Source organism: Vespa velutina, chromosome 1, assembly GCF_912470025.1.
Source record: "Vespa velutina chromosome 1, iVesVel2.1, whole genome shotgun sequence".
NCBI classification, from domain to species: Eukaryota; Metazoa; Arthropoda; class Insecta; order Hymenoptera; family Vespidae; genus Vespa; species Vespa velutina.
In genome coordinates, this window is record NC_062188.1 from 404,679 (window position 1) to 421,927 (window position 17,249).

At 42.4% G+C, this 17,249-nt stretch overlaps 1 protein-coding gene across 7 annotated transcripts in view; it reads right to left on the reverse strand.

The window, feature by feature from the left end:
* Positions 1–17,249, reverse strand: part of LOC124953951 (DNA N6-methyl adenine demethylase) — a 186,644-nt gene that overhangs the window by 139,892 nt on the left and 29,503 nt on the right. For 4 of the 7 annotated variants that reach the window (XM_047506176.1, XM_047506123.1, XM_047506119.1 and 1 more), the window contains exon 1: positions 13,610–13,836. The exons of 2 other annotated variants lie outside the window; for them this stretch is intronic. The gene's annotated coding sequence lies outside the window, so the exon portion shown is untranslated. Of the gene's footprint in view, positions 1–6,115; positions 6,228–13,609; positions 13,837–17,249 lie in introns of those variants that run through there. One more of the 7 variants, XM_047506167.1, reaches the window with a different exon arrangement.

Sequence of the window (17,249 nt, forward strand, 5' to 3'; positions counted from 1 at the left end):
CCCTCGTCTCGTTTGGAAATTCGCGGCAAGCCGCGACGCCGAGGATTTATGTAGCGCAGTGATTTATGCGACGTCGAGCGCAACTAGGTCATAATAGCGCTGATTAAATCCGCGTGATCTCACCGGATCTCTCTTTCCCTTCCCTTCTCTCTTCTTTTCACGCGCCACGCGTCTTGTTTTTCACGTGCTCGCGTGCCACCGGTTTGCTCGCTCGAGGGAGAAGCCTGGAAATGAGAAAAGGAGAAATGGGAAGAGAGTGGGAGTAGGAGGGGAGGGGGAGAAAGAAAAACGAGAAAGAAGAAGGAGATAATAATATCGGGGTGGTAGGGGATCGGGGAACGGGGGAGGAGGGGTTTCAGGGGGGAGGAGAAGAGAGTGAGGAGTTGAGAGCGAGCAAGAGCGAGCGAGAGAGAGAGAGAGAGAGAGAGAGAGAAACGAGGAAGAAACACGCGCGAGATCTCGCGCGGACAAAAATACGATCGGTTCGCGGTGCTGGAGCAGGAAGCAATGAATCAAAGAGGCAACGTCCTCTCCTGGGGATGTTTTCGTAACGGTACCCGTGTCATCCCTTTCTCCCTCGAGGATTCTACCAATTCCAGTTGAAGCGCTCTTTTGTCAAATTCCCACTGCTACTTGTATTCGCGACTTTATGCGAAAACAAATTTCTCTCTTTGCGTTTATGCTAAAAATTGCGAGAACGCAGTCTCGAGAGTTAGTCGCCGATCGCTGGATTCACGGCGTAATGAAAGACACGCAGGTAGATTGCCTTGAATTTCATCGAAAGTCGTCGCCCGTGCGCGAATATCATCGTCGCTGACGAATTTTGCGAGAGTTAAGTACCATTTTATCGTTCACGACGATCGCCAAGGAATAAGAAACATGGCGAAACTTAGGCGTGTTATCAGAACGTTCGAATGCCCATCGATCTCATAACACGGTATCTCTCGTTTCGAAAGCGAGCGTGGGAGGGCGTGAGAAAGGTGCCGAAGCGAAGAAAGTTGCTTCTTCTAGAGGGAACGCCAAAGGTACGCGCCAACGCACGAGTAATATATACATATACATATATATATATATATGTATGTACGTACGCATATATATATATATATATATACACACACACACACACATGACGCGCTACGTAGCGTTAACGCGCATTAGCCATAGAGGCTAATTTTATTTGGCGTTCAGCGACACGCGCCTTTCTCGTAATTCACGGGAACGTCAATCAAATCCCGCATGAAATACACGTTGAGCCATTGATAACATCTGCCCGGCCGTCGACGAAATAATTCGTCGAGGCACCGTTATCGAGCGACTTACGATAAAAATAACGGACTTTGAAGACGCAAAGATCGAGGAGAACGTCTTCGCGTTTCTATTTGCGCGTTGTTTAATGGAGAGAAAACAAAGGAAAAAAAAAAAAGAAAAAAAATAAAAAAAAGAAGAAGAAAGAAAAAAAAAAGGAAATAGACGACCAACCATCGGAGTCGCGTTGTCTCGACTAGAACTAGAAAATTAGGAATTCTCTAACGACGCGATTACGATACGAAGGATGGTACATGGTCGGTGACTTGACGTCATTCGCGCATAATTGCCTTTCGGAAGGGCGGCTCGTGAGAAATTAATCTCCGCATTATTGCCACGGCGACGCGTCTCCGTGTCGCTTTATTTTCGACGTTTGGCCGGTCCCATCCTGTACAACTAAATCTGGATACCGATGTTAGCACCTCTTCCTCTTTCACCACCTCCACCTCCACCTCGTTCGGCCGCGATCGCCAAGGTGCCCATTGTGAATGTGACTTCATTCTCGTAGGCGACAAAAGTTTTCTTCCTTCGTAAAGTTACTCGACACAGTCAAAATAATGATATTCTTTTCTTTTGATATCCCCGAGAACTAGAGTATTCCTTTAGACAAGTATCTTTTCGAGGAGACATTCGACCGAGCGTGTTTCATCCAAGTTCGCGACGACGACCACCCGGTATAAGCGAGGGGGTCGAGAGACGTTCCAATTTTCGACACGTTTTCCTTTTTTTTTTTTTTTTCTTCTTCACGGTCGAGGGAAAGCACGACGAAGAAGACGACGTCGGCGCGGATTTACGATTGGCGCTCGAATTAAGGGGAGGGTAGGGGACTAAAGGAGGAAGACGCGCGGTACGCAAACTAATTGCGGTAAAGCGATACGAAGGAGCGTACGCAGGAAACGAAAGTCTGCTGCGCGCGCAAGGATGGAGACGAATAAAAAGAAGAAGCAACGGAAGAAAAAAGAAAACGAAGGAGCGCTCGCTCGCCGTAGCAAAGCCGAGAGAAGATGAGTCTTTTTTAAACGGAAGACAGAGAGAGAGAGATGGAAAGTGACTTTCCTTCTCTCGCTCGGTCGATGTTCACTTAAGTACAGGGAGGTTATTACAGAAGACAGCCGGTCGACTCCATCGGACAAAGTGGTGCCATACGTTAGGAAGAATTCGTTTGGAACGTAACCTCGCGCGTTCGAGCGATGACATCGCCAGAAAACTTGTAATTTTTCATTCCCCCTGCCTAGTGTCGAATAATGATTTTTCTTCCGACATAAAAAGAAACATAGTTCGCGAATTTCTCTTCGTTGAAAGAGGAAAGAAATTCGGCTCGTAAATTTCTTAATTATCGAAATTTTCATTGGCCCGTTAAATATCAATCGTTGGAAGGATACACGAAAAAGAAACGTTCGCGCGAAAGATGGGAGATCAATTGAGAAAAATTGAAAAATAAGATAAAATAGATATAAAGGAAGAAGGCGGTAAAGGAGAAAGGGAGAGTCTCCGTAAACTCCGAAGAAGATGAGGATGTTTCATTGAGAGCCGAGAAATTCGGAGAGCGGGAAAGAAGGAGGAGCGGGTGGATGCATTCGAGTTATTTCTGGATCGACCTAGATAACCGTCGACGTGTTTTCTTGGACGGTACTTTAAACTGTTTCGGATAATTAGCAAATACGAACGAAGTCGAACGGAACCGCCGGTACCTCGTTGCCCTCGATCAAGGTAGAGTACATAAAAGCTAATCGAGCTTTCTTTCTATTTATCCGTGGTAAAGGGTCAAAAGTTTTCAAATCCTCGTCGCATTATCTATCTTCTTCGCTAGAAAGGACGATGTCACGCACGGCGCTACACGAAATCACGCGACGACGCTTCGAAAATCTCGAAAGGAACGATAAATTCGTCGCTTGTAAACGACACGTACGATAAACGCAAGGGTAGAGAGAGAGAGAGAGAGAGAGAGAGAGAGAGAGAGAGAGAGAGAGAAGAGCATAGGCTTTGCGTGCTGCTAGGGTCCAGCTGTTTTTAATATCTGCCTGTGGAATCTAGCGAGCGTGCTAAGTGCGCGTCTTCTCTTTCTTTCCTTCGTTTCTTCTTAAAACGATCGCGACCAGACGAAAGGGAGGGTTCGATGAACCCGGAAAAAAGAAATTAGAATAGTCCCGAGATTGATACGAGTCACGTGCCTTCGTCAACCTTGTTTTCGAAAGATTTAGCGCGTGAAATATTGTATTGAAATATGTATAGTCGAGAAATTGTGTGTGTGTGTGTGTGTGTGTGCCTGACTCGAGAGAAACGATTTCAAAGAACTTCGCAATTTCTTCTAAATTATCTTGAGAGAAAATCTATCGAAAATCTTTCGTTACTTGTCCCGCCGACGCTTTGATATCAACGATGTTAGACTGATCGATTGCGAGCGAAGAGCGATGGTTATCGGGAAAAAAAAATCTCATTTCGAGGAGGCTGCGTCCGAACGAAAAAAGATTTCTTTATTCCCGTCGAGTCGAGTCGTGGGGATACTGGCGTAATCTTCGTAATGCGTGCCTTGCGCAACCTCGAGAGAAGAAAAAAAAAAAAAAAGAAAAAGAAAAAAAAGAAACGAAGGAGAAGAAAGGAGAAAAAGAAGGAGGAGGAGGAGGAGGAGGAGAAGAAGGCACGTGTACCCTCGCAGAGACGCAGCAAGGTGAATCGCGTGAAATCGCGTGCGAGTAAGCGAACGTAAGAGAGAGAGAGAGAGAGAGAGAACGAGATAGAATGCACACGAGTATTGGTGAGATAGTGTAGGCGGTATGACTCACTATGGACCAAAAATACATTTGCCTTTCCTCCATCCACGACACAACGAACGCCGTGTTGCGTCACTTGGTACGTGTGCGAGTGCGTCTTATCGCTGTACTCAAGATTTTTCGCGATTAACGCGCATTGACGTTCGCGACACATTCCAAGATGAATCGTTAACGAGTCAAACATCATTTCAAACAGATATATTGGCCGTCCTCAAATCGCCGATTCTCGCTATAATTTTATAATACTATTTCATTAAATAAATGCATACGTAGAGAACAGAGCAAGGTTCAACGTGGTCTCCATTCGTAAATGATTTAAACAGGAGAAAGGCAAATTGTCACTGCACTCTTCTAAACTGAGAACACGGATCATCGAAAGCAGATCGTTCGCCGATGATAATCCGCGAGAGCGTGCCGGTGAGTCATCGCTAAGTGCCAACCTGCGACGTCCAATTACCTGTGCGAGGTCACGGCGTTCAACCCCGAGTCATCGTAAAGCGACGACATTAATTCGCAAACACCGGCCACGGCGACATCCTTAATCCGTATCATTTCATTGTGCGTCCTCGGCATAATAAAAAAAAAAAAAAAAAAAAAAAAAAAGAAAAGAAAAAAAGAAAAGAAAATAAATGAAAGAAGGTACCACGGATGCGAACGGCAGATAAACGGCTCATTGAATTCGCTCTTCTCGATTACCATTGTAATCGACATGGTAATTCTATTATCTTCGACACAACTTTCTATACGTCATTATTCTTCCCCTTTTGTTCTTCTCTATTTTTTAATATCGATTTAGTAAACGCGACAAATGAATCATAGTGCCACGAAACGATGTAAGAAAGCATTAGGCGCGCGCGCGCACGACACACATTCGGTGAAAAAAGATCTAATCTTATACGAGAAACACAAGCGAATACACGTGATATTGCACGGATTGTGATAAATTATGTATAACGGACAAAGTGATGAAACGACGTGGAAAAAGAAAAAGAAAAAGAAAGACAAACAAAATAGACGATAGTCATCTAGTCGAGCCTTTTTTTCGTCAAAGATAAAAAGTGTCACAGCGGAGAAGCTGTCAAACTGAAAAGAAAAATGGTTAGAAGATGGTGCAAAGTCTTTGACAATGGCGTCTGCGTATTCCGAAGAGGGAAACGAATGCAGCTTCTTTCGAGTTGGACAAAATTAGAAATCACTCGTCGTCGAGTCGTCGTAAAACGAAAATATCGAAACGCTCCGATCTCTCTCTCTCTCTCTCTCTCTCTCTCATTATCGGTAGATAAAAATAAAAGTGATTTAAATCGCGACTCGAGACGTACAACGAAAGAAGAATAACTCATTCTTTATGCGGTCTCATATCGAGGGATGTTCACTTCCGCTGTCACGAGTAAAAACCATTAAGCGGCGATAGCGCGGCTAAGCGAGCCTCATGTATTCGACTCGTGGAATAAATAATTACCTCTTAATTAAGGCACTCGTCTCGAAACATCTGTTTCATGAGGATATAATCTGCGCTTCTCGCGTTCCTATAGTTTCTCTCTTCCCCTCGTTTTGTAAAGACCAGCATCCTTTTTTGTTCTTCCTCGAAAATAAAGATCAAATTTACGAGGTTGATCTACCCCTTGCGAGAAGTGGCCAACAGCAGACAACAACGTCACATTGTCGAGAGGACAAATTGCAGTAACGTTGTTTTTTGTTTCGCATTTAACGCTTGAATTATATACCCGAAAAGAAATATCTCGGAACGTATCGATTAGACGCTCTCTCGTTACCGAAAGAAAAGAGAAAAGGAAAAATGTTACGTGTTCGAATACGAACACGAGGATAATTCGTCAACAAGTGTAGGCGAAGCCGTATAACACGGGCCAATACACACGTTCACCGATCGATAAGATCGTACGAGGAACGATTAAAACCCTTTGATAAGTGAAACTCGTAAGACTGGTGTCAACGGGCATGAAAACGTAACGACGTTGTTTTATCATTCTCGAGCAGACGGTGCTTCCTAACGGGGAAGGTAATTGGATTTCGTAACGTACCTAAGGATTTCTTCTCTCGATCCAGTCGGCCCGATTCATCGCGCGCGCGAGCGAGCGATCTCGTCGCGCGATAACGCTCAAAATTCGTGTCGGACTTTCCAGCGTCTGGGTTGCGTCCGTAACGCGCAGAACATTTCTGAAGGAATGCCTTTCCCGTTACGAGAATTAAAAGAAAGTAAACAATGATATTTCTCCGACTTGTTCGCGCCAATGTATATTTACCTCCTGCTTGTTGACATATTCTATTCGACTTCGCCAGAGAGAATTCATAGAATAGAGAGAAAATAAACAAAACATATCTAAAACAATATTTTCAAGTTATTACAGGCCACGACCGAGCCTCGGCCGTTTTCGCCGATCGACAAAATCTCGACAAACTTTCGGTTTTTTCTCTTGTCCGATCTTAACCCGTAACAACGGGATACGTGAGTTTATACGCGGTCGTTCTACGAGAAAATTTTACAGCCAGTCCGATCGTAAAGGCTCGGAGATATGCGTTTACGCGTGCCGAATTTATACGTTTACTGGCATACGTCGAAAGCTTCTCACCGTGAAAGAATATTAATGTTGAATCACAAATATTTCGTGTCTCGTTATACAGCCCCTCGGTACGTCCTTGACGTAACGTGCAAAATGATCCGGATCACCTCTTTTTCACGAACGCTCCTTGAAAAAACAACGAGAGAACAAAGAATTCAATGCGTTGATTTATTGAACTGGTTAATAAAGAAGAATTACACCGAAAAAAAGAAAAAAAAAAAAAAAAAAGAAAAAGAAAAAAAAAAAAGAAGAAGAAAAAACAGAAAGTAAAAGAAGCTCGAAAGTCACGAGGTTCTCCAAGAAAAATAACATCGATCGGATGGCCTTGGTAGTCTTTTTAGTTAAAATACTAGAGCAAGTTTGCTGAGAGAAGGGAAGAGAGAAAGAGAGAGAGAGAGACTGACGTAATCGGCAAGATGATGTTTCCATTGATGCCGCCCAAAGAGAATAATCGGCTTTCAAGCAAGACGTAAGGATGAAGGAAAGCCGAAACGCAGAAAGGTCGACGCGAACAATTAGGATCCTCTTTGGTATCCTTGACCTAGTCATGGATTCGCTGACGTCATCGTACACCTCGGCCGGTAGCTCCGCAGATTTTTGTTTCTTCTTTTTCTTCTCCATCCCCTTCCTCTCCTCCACAAAAATATTACCCATCTTTATTTTTAAATTTGACAAAGACCCGACATTTTTAGAAACAAATAGAGCTAGCTCTGCAACGACCTATTTATTATTTTGAAATTCTTACTCCTCCAACACTCGTGTCATTCCATCTAACGCATGTACGCACGAGGCGTCGTCGCTCGATGGACTCTCGAGTAAAACCCTCTGAAATTCTTAATAAAAGTCACCGATCGGCAACGAGAGGCCGCAAGACGGATCGCTCTTTTTCCTATAATCTTCCTGCGCGCGCGCGAGTAAGAGAGAGAGAGAGAGAGAGAGAGAGAGAGAGAGAGAGAGAGAGAGAGAGAGAGCTGGACGCTTCGTCACTTTTTCTTCCGGTCGCTTCTCGATCGACTCGAGCGGATAAATAAACTCGTTCTCGCGGAATCGATCGATTTATGTCGCTGAAAGGACGATAAAAAGGACGATACTCGATCGCTGCTTCGAATTTGGTGTTGGTGAAAGGACAGAGAGAGAGAGAGAGATGGGGGAGAAAGCGGAGAACAACAACAAGGAGGGCCGTTTAAATTGAAAGGAAGGATGGTTGGGAAAGGGAACAACTCGTAATCAGATTAGTTCGAGGTTATAAATAATATAATTGGTTTGCCTCCTGTAGGGAATCAGAGATCTTTACGCTCGAACGCATCCCAACTACGATACCGGTCAGCAAAGATCCAAAGCTCTTTCGTGCTCGGACGAGCAACAATTATAAATTCTACTCGGTCTACTCTACTCGAGTAGTATACTATAATAAATGGATTAAAAGAATCGTTGTGCAAGAGAAAAGATCGTTGGGTGAACATTCGTATGATAATATCGATCGGTTTGAAAAGAAAGAAAAATAAAAATCAGTTGTGGGCAATTATTTAGCACGGCTCGCTAACGAGTAGTGCTGGCAACGCTACCTGCTAATATGACGTTCGCATAATCGATTCGCGATACTGGGTCATGAGATATCCTCGATTTAAGAATCCGTCCAAAGTTGTTAATCGGCGCATTAACGCACGCGCACCACCATCTACCGAGGCTCTCTCTATTTACTCGCGTTATTATAAACTGCTTTCCAATTAAATCGAACGTTATCGGATATCGGCGGAGGAGTAGTAAAACCAACACTTTACTATTTCGCAAGAATGACTAAACTACGAAAAAAATTGGCGATACTCGGCACTTAAGATTAAGATAAAGGCGACGATAAAATATAAAGGCAATAAATGGCTTGTCTCGTTGGTTCTTGACGACGTTATTTCGCGATCCTCCTTCTACCGCTCTTTCTCACCCTTCTCCTTAACCACGATATTATTCGCAGAAACTTGCGGAGCGCCCACAAGTTAATGGACGCGCATCGTGAGAAATTTAAATGCAAAATACGCCGAGACTCATAATTTGTATCTCCGGATTTCTCGATAAAGACGGAATTAACGGGTGTCCCGTATATAAAAACGGTCAAGATTTTCTTCTTTCCTTTATTTCAAGGTTCTCGACAGCGTCGTCGCATAAAAGAAAATTCTTCGAGGATTCTCTTCGAAGTAGAAAATATTTAGTTGAAATCTAACGAAAAGCAAAGCTCTCGTAGAGTTCTCTAAATTCGTTAAGAGCCGTGCAGTATTCTAATCCACAGTCTTGATCCACGGTAGACGAGAGCGTGAGCGTTGTTAAATGGCAACGACGAGCATAGTCGGTCTAAGCCGACGGTGGTCTGAGAATTCGGCTTAACTATTTCGGTTTTCGTGTCGGCGATGCGTGTTTACGCCGGTCTCGTGACCGATTTTTACGTCCTCCGATGCGTGCAGCAATAAAGCTTCTCGGTGTACATACACATACCCACATACGAGTGTCGCAAGCTTCACCCGATCGTACGCCAAAATCATTCCTTACGTTATAGCATTTTGCCGTTCCCCCGATAGAAACTTTTTTTACGTTGACGCATACGAACCAATGAAATTAACCGCCAAGTCAATAATATACAGTCAATAAGCGAGTTGAAGAGAGATGAAGGAGTAACATAGACTGTAACTATGCGCTTTCAACAAAATGGTAATATCCACCTGCCAAGTCAATTCGTCTGCTTACGGAGTGTAAATTGGAATTTCTGCCACCGAGGGAGTTAATAATCCGAACTAACGCTTGACAAGCTCAAGCAGGTGCGGGCCGACTCCGTGATATAGGTCCCGGACGCATTATGACTTCAATTTTCGAAAATACACCGCGTGCCATTCGAGTCAGCGTACATTCATCATCTCTTTCTCGATCGAATCCTTAAATAAATAAATAAATAAATAAATAAATAAATAAATAAATCTAATCGAATGGTGACGCTTGACGAAATTTCTACGTTAACATTTATTACCGATAATAATAATAAATTAATTAATTATGATCGCATCTAACGCATGCGGCTGCAAAACAATATCTGGTTTCGACAGCTGTATTACGAACCTACGCGTTTACCACCTACTCGAAATAAAAAAGTAAAAAAGAAAAAAAAAAAAAAGAAGAAGTACGACATTTCATTGATCGTAATCAAGCTCACAAAGAGTACGTCAAAGTCGCGTAACGTAGGAGAAAAGAAAAAAGTACGGTTTCGTGCGTAGGCTTGACGATGGGTTTAAAGGCACGGCCTATCGAAATTTGGATTACTGCCGAAAAAGCTTTTCGGAGTAACGGCTGACGTGGAAAAAAAAAAAAAAAATGGTCACCGTAACGCTTAGTAGAAACTACGCATTTCTTCTGACACGATATTAAAGTCGTAAACGAGTCACGGATATAGCGACGACTTTCTTGAATTTTGACGCACGTCTCAGGAAGAATTTGCGATAAATTCTGCAAATTAAACGAGACAATGGTCGATTAAATTACGTTATTTTCTTTTTTCTTCTCAATTTCGTCGAGGTCGCCGTTGAAAGAGCAAAAGAGAAGGCAAATGGAGAGATCTCAGTCGCTTTTACGTCCACGTATTTTGAATTTGGCAGTGAAGCAAAAGCTGGCATGGATTAGGCGCTCGCGTTGTCGTGCGCGCGAACGCGACAACGACTTATGGAGGATGAGCGAGAAAGATAGGAAGAGGGAGAAGTAAGAGAGAGAGAAATGGTCGTGCGCTTCTCGGTATATTATCGTCCTTTTGGCAGATAGCGCGATTTTCGTGATTTAGTATTGTGGATGCCTTTAAAGCGAGCGCGACTGGCCAAATGCACGAATTCTTCGTGCGGGAACGACCGCACACGTCCGCCTTTTCTTCTTTTCCTTCTCTCTCTAATTCGCCTTCGAGAGAGGAGAAAACACAGTTGGTATTTTGGTGACGCAAAGAGACATACATCTCTTAGCGTACTTGTACGCGTTCTCGAATATCCTCGAATGTCGATCGACGCTCGTAACCATACGTTGGCTTCCGATGGCGAAAATCGGGCATCCGTCTGATGCGGCATGAATCATCGCAAAACGAACGAAAGATTATTCGACGCGATCGTCGATTTTGATGATAAAAATGAAAATGAAAGAAGGAAAAAAAAAAAAAAGCCCAACGCATCGGAGCGCGCGTTCGTTGAAATTCTAACGACTGCATTCCAAGCGTTCCTCGAAACTTTTTTCATTCGCCCTCCTATTCTAATCTCCGTTCGATCTCCGTTCGATCTCCGAGCGATCTCCCTAATCAGAAGAAACGGCGTTCTCCGAAGGCGAAGGCAAAGTTAAAAGTGCGAGCGCAGCAAAGTCAGCGAGGGCTATAAAGACGCCGGATATGGTGTTTTACCGTACCGGTTGTTCGATCGGAAAAAGTCTTGCGTAAATCGTCAGCGTCGTGTTCGCGATCGTCGCCGGTTTTTCTCGGCAAACCCTCTGACGCTGGTAAGCGTACTTGTGGGTTATTGCACAACCGCAATAGCCACGGCAGGCGAATAAATAATCGCTATCACTTGCCAAGGTAGCCATGGCCTAACGATTTGTCGTAGCTCCCCTGCCTCGTCGCCGTCTTTACCAAAGTTAACTATTAACGAAAAGAGAAAAGCCAGAGCAAAAGCGCGCCGCGAAGCGACAGGTGTTAGCGGCGCCTACTATTTTTGCCAATAAATGCAAAACATTACACCTCAATGAAGCTTGCTACGCATTTTCCAAGAAAGAACATCTTTAAACGCGTCGCCGCGTTTCATTAAAAAAAGAAAAAAAGAAATAATAGATGGAACGAACGCGAGACACGATCGTCCGCGAAGATTAGAAAGAAGAATTAGCGGTTTCCGGTGATCGTAAGACCGTGCGCCACACCACGTGCCGTCCCGTGCCGTGCCGCTAATCGTGAAATTGAACAAACACCACGGGGCGTAGATTTTATCGTTGACAGAAGGACTCGGTTGTGCAGGTGTGAATGGGATCGCGTGGGCGGGACTATGAATAAATGAATTCGATACGCGTACCGATCGACATGCGTATATTGTATATGTGCACCTACATAATCTGGCTCTCTCCCGTGTCTACCGACGACGACGACGATCTCCCGCGGACTTATCTCATCCAAGAAAGAAAGAAAGAAAGAAAGAAAGAAAGAAAGAAAGAAGGAGAGACGCTTAACCGAGCAACATCGCCGGCTGTCACGTAAACATCCCGCGAACGAGATAATAGCGAGCGTATCGTCGTCCGTCATCTATTACCGGAGGTAATTAAAAATCGTTGAAGGAGAGGAAAGAGGAAGGGGGAAAAAAAAAACAGAAAAAATATGTGGCGAGTTCGGAGAGTTTCGTATTTCGAGTTACTCCGTGTATGCAGCCACGTGTGTGGTCCCGTAGGAGCACGTGTCTTCGAATCGAGTGGGTTTTTATCGGAGCGCAGACGCGCCGCCCGCTTTTTGGCAACGAATTCCGAAATTCCACGCTCGGGATGCGACGTGGCGCGGAAGGAATCCCCCCGGGATTTGGCGAAAATCCTTCGACGAGCGCAGCAAGAAGCGCAATTGCGACAACCGCAAGAATCCCTTCGCCTCTTTTCTCCTCCTCCTCCTCCTCCTCCTCTTCCTCTTCTTTCCTCGAGGAACCATTCGATCCATCCCGCTCTTCTTCTTGCGAATAATGCTAATTCGTTAAACGATAACAATAACGTAATTAACGAAAGGACTTGCTTCGTAATACCTAGGATTGGATAATGAGAGAGAGAGAGAGAGAGAGAGAGAGAGAGAGAGGGACAAGATGGTACGAGCGAGATCTATTATTACTCTTCTTTAGCGAACATGCCACGAAATTTTTGGCTTCGCAAAGGACGATAGATAATAGTAATTTGTCACTGAAAGAACCAATTCTAAGCACGGTCTCTCCCTGCTTATCCTCGTATAACAGACACCGCTGTCTTTTCTATAGTCTATGTTAAAATAATGCAACAAAGTAATTTGGCGAGAAACTTTGCTATTAATACAAGTCCCTGTTTTCATAAACATTGAATAATAATTCAAAAACGCGAATTACATTTTAGAGAACGATTTTGGCCCTGACGAAAGATCTTGAAAATAAACGACGATAGTACCGCCGATCGTGGATGCGAAAAAGTTGAAATATTTATCGTTTACTTCTGAAATTCAAGATCTTCCAAGCCGTTTCCTCGCTGTTCTTTCATTATTTTTACTTTATCAATTTTCTGCCAAAATATCAGAAAGAGCGTTACGTAAAATAAAGTTATCGGACGCGTTGAAGTTATCGAAGCACCCCACCGGAGGAAGCGCTCGACGAAACCGTGTGGCGCCACCGCAACGAACAGCGAAGAAACAAAGACGCGAAAAGGCTCTCTTCTTCCTTATCGACGACAGCAACTGCGATTGGAAACGATGTGGGAGGCCCAAAGGGAAACTTAACCCCCAAAGATAACGTAAACATCTTCTAGGAATGTGCAAATGAGAGGACGATCGCACGAGATTGACGTTTCCACGTTTCTCCGTTAAAACGAGTGACTTTGAAAGAAATTCGAGCGAGCTTTCGATTGTGTCGATCGAAAAGTCAATGCAGTGACATAATTCGCGTTAACGCGTGTTCCGGTTACGTACGGTTGCGTCTGTCAACACGTTATCTCGCTTTACCAATGTCTTCCAGACAACGAGAAAGTTTTCGAGAAGATCGAAGAATGTCGCGATGGAAGAAAACTCGCGCGTATTCGCAGGCGACGTTTCCTCGAAAGAATGCAAAGAGGGGAAAAAAAAAAAGGTGGACGAAAAGAAAGAAGGCCGCTGCTAAACCGAGAGACGAACGATATCGAGCCGAGTAACAGGGGCGTCGATCGTTCCTCTCGATGACCAATTTGATTCGTGAGAATTCATGTACTCACCTTAACCTCTAGGCCCGACGGGGCCTACGCCATTCGACCCAACCAACGACGATCGCCTTCTTTGACACCGAAATGCGAAAAAAACACGACGTTCGTTTCGTTTGTCACTAATTAAAGATCTCGCGACGGCGGCCATATTGCCGTTTGACCGAACGTCTCCACAACGAGGCGCAAGATGACGCTGCATCGCTCGATCTTCCCGCCTTTGTAGTCACCATCTTTTTTTCAAACTTGCCTTTCTTCCTAGAAAAGACGAACAAAGTTGATCTTTTTCCATAAAATCTAAAAAATCAACCATATGATATGCGCCGATTCGATTGTTTAACAAACTCACCTTTATCCTATCCAAATTCCTCGTACTCGAGATAAACGTTATCTCGAATATACGAGATCAAGAGAGGAAGATAATTGCGGACGATCTTACAATCGCGAATTATCTTATTTCTCATTAAAGATATATCGCGGTCGTGGCTTATTGTTGTTCATTAATATCGATCAAAAAAAAAAAAAAAAAGAAAAAAAAAGAAAGAAAAAAAACAACAATTAACGCAAATACATTTGAAATCAAATGTAAGGCACGTCGGTCGTTCCGTTACCCGGCAACGTTCCCGTCGACGAAACTCGAACCTATACTTGACATTCAGATGGCGCTTGTTTTTTATCAATGGCGCTGCAATAGCTCTGAGTAAAACGTATCTATTATATTCGTTCTCTTGTCAGTACCGATTGAAATATTTTGACGAAGCTATTCGCTTCGAAAGAATAAAATGCGTTTTATTAAAATCAATCGAGTTCGAGAAATATTGGTTCCTCACTATGGGAAAAGCTTCGGTACAAAAATTCAACTCATTTCTATACATTACGTAATGTATGCTAATAATTTGGTTATTACATTTTAGCCGAAAAGATCAAATTCCTTTGGAAATTGGGATGGAACACAAATCCTGTTATGACTACATGCGTAGTAACCCTTCCATTTATTATAGTATATACATTCTGGGAGTACAAATTTCATTACACAGGCGATAGAGTTAAAAAATATAACAAATATATTACAAGTAAGTATTCAATCATTCTTTGACATTTTTAAGGTTATATTTATGTATATCCTCTCCTTGATTATCTAATCACAAATTCATTTTTCTATTGAAAAATTATTTCAAGTATATTCAGCTTAACCCTTTTGAAAAGCTTTGTAACAAGAACATGGCGTATCTATAAAAAAAAAAAAAAAAAAAAAAAAAAAAAAAAACTGAGCATAAGCTTTCTGTATACGCGTCACGATTAAGCAATTTTCATATTATTTCCTTAATGGAAATTGACTATATGTCATATAAAAGGTATATTAATTTTTGACCAGTAAAACCTCTAAATCTTTTCATATAACAAGTTTCATATTATGCCTTATATGATTTTGTCATTCATGTTCATATTATGTCTTATATTGTCTTATATGATAAATAGAGGACTCTCATAGAGGAGAAGGGAAACTTGATTTTTATTCGATTAACTTAAAGATAATTGCTATTAGATACTGATTAAATAATTATTTCTTCAAACAGTTTACAGGCCTGACGATCCGAGGGTTGAAAAGATTCAACACTATTCTGTATTAGATAATTAAGACGAATTTGGAATGATGGAATAAAAGAACGTTGTTAATATAGTATCATAAAAATAGCAAGTGTTAATAAAGTTCGACTGAATCGACTTTGTAGTCCGTTATTTAAAAATATAGCACGATACGAGACCGTAAATGATAATTAAACGTTTCCTCGTCATTTAACATTGAAACGTTATCAGGTTTCGCAGCTATGCTCATAAAAAACAGATAAATTGTTTAAAGGGAAAATTGTTGGTACAAATTCCATGCGCCTCCCTTGTTTTATGAGACTTTGGATATAAAGTTTGGATGGATCAAAAAGCACTACTTTCATAACAAAAATCATTTCCGTATGAAAGGGAACGAGATAAATGGACGTGTTAATTGATTTCTTTGTTCTTCAACGTCACGCAATTGGGTTAAATCGAGTTAACGAGCGTCGACTTTTATTTGCCAAATTACAAAGGATATATCTCTTCAATTTTGATCGATAATTCTTCTACTTTTCTTTATAACGTCGTAACGAGTTATATTTATGACGATCTAACGATGGTTAAACGTACTCGCGACATTCGGTCGGCAATTCGGTTGCATCTGGGTTGCACCGAACATTAGAGCGAGAATATTTGGCGGTCGATTGGAGAAGGGAGGACGATGAAAGTACATTAATGTCTTTAGTTTGTAAGTCTTCGGGGGGGAGAGGTTTTACTTATCAATACCCATACGTCATACGATTTGAATACCGAGCCGGCTAAAGTTCGCTCCGGTAATACCCACGCGATACATCATTTTTTTCTCTTAATCCATTAAAAACGTTAAGAAGTCTCATTCCGAAATAATTTCAATAACAATATTCGTTATTCGGGAATATCAAATAGAAAAGATGGCTCGATCGAAAGCACGGTCCTTCTGTACAGTCAATAAGTCGTAATTAGAGAAATGAAATCATAAGGGAGCCGGAGCATCGGACAGCACCGGTCGATATCCAAGCAAATACATATCATCGAGGGATTATGAAAGCATGTGGCTCTTTGATCCGGCCACATTACGATTTTTATTATTCGTAGCCTCGAGCAAACGAGCGAAACGCGGCGGTAAATACTAACGTCGAGAGTAGAATGCGTTGATCTTTGCAGAAGTTGAAAAGCGCGCGGTTCCCAACAAGCGAGTTTACGGTCTTTCAACCATCGAGAACCTAGCGTAATTCCACCGAGAGTAGATTCAAGAGGATAAGAGAAAAAGAGAGAGAGAGAGAATAACGTTTCAAAACTCAACGTTTTGCCGTGTTTATTTATGAAACAGTATTTAGGGATCAACAGACGAATGCGACCGAGAAACGCAAAAATCTTAGCACAGTAAATAATATAGATGATTCGAATATATTTTTTTCAAATCGGAAAAGTTTCAGGAACACCGACTGTCGAATGAAACTTTATTTCCCTTCTCTCATACCCCCTACTGCGTAACTTTTCTGCGAGTCACATGCCGTAAAAAAAAAAAAAAAAGAAAAAAAGAAGAAAAAAAAGAAGAAAGGCCACATTAAAATATATACGTCGAAATCGTTCATCATTCATTTTTTTCCTCAATCTTTATTATCGGGGATAATAGCACGATCCTTTCGTACGGATTTCATTTTGCCAATTTTTTGGCAAAGTGTCGCACCCTCGAAGAAACACAAAGGAGATCGACGAGATCCATTTTGATAACATTAGACGGACGTGACAACGTCGTTAGCTTAGCTCGAGCTTTGTCCGCGTACGACTCGGACCTCTGCCTAATGACGATACTTTCCTAACTTCGATATTGTATAACTCGTATCGCATAGCAAGGTCGCTCGTAAATTTTGTACGAGAACGAACGGATGAGTCTGGACCCTTAATGGAGATAAATACAAGTTTAATTACGAAAAAAATAGTTCGGAATTGTGGGAGGAGTATACAGTTTCGGTTAACGAGCAATCTAGTTGTTACTCGCGATTTCGGTGTAGATATACGTGCGATACATGTGTGTATAGAGGAAGATTCAAAGCTTTTATCT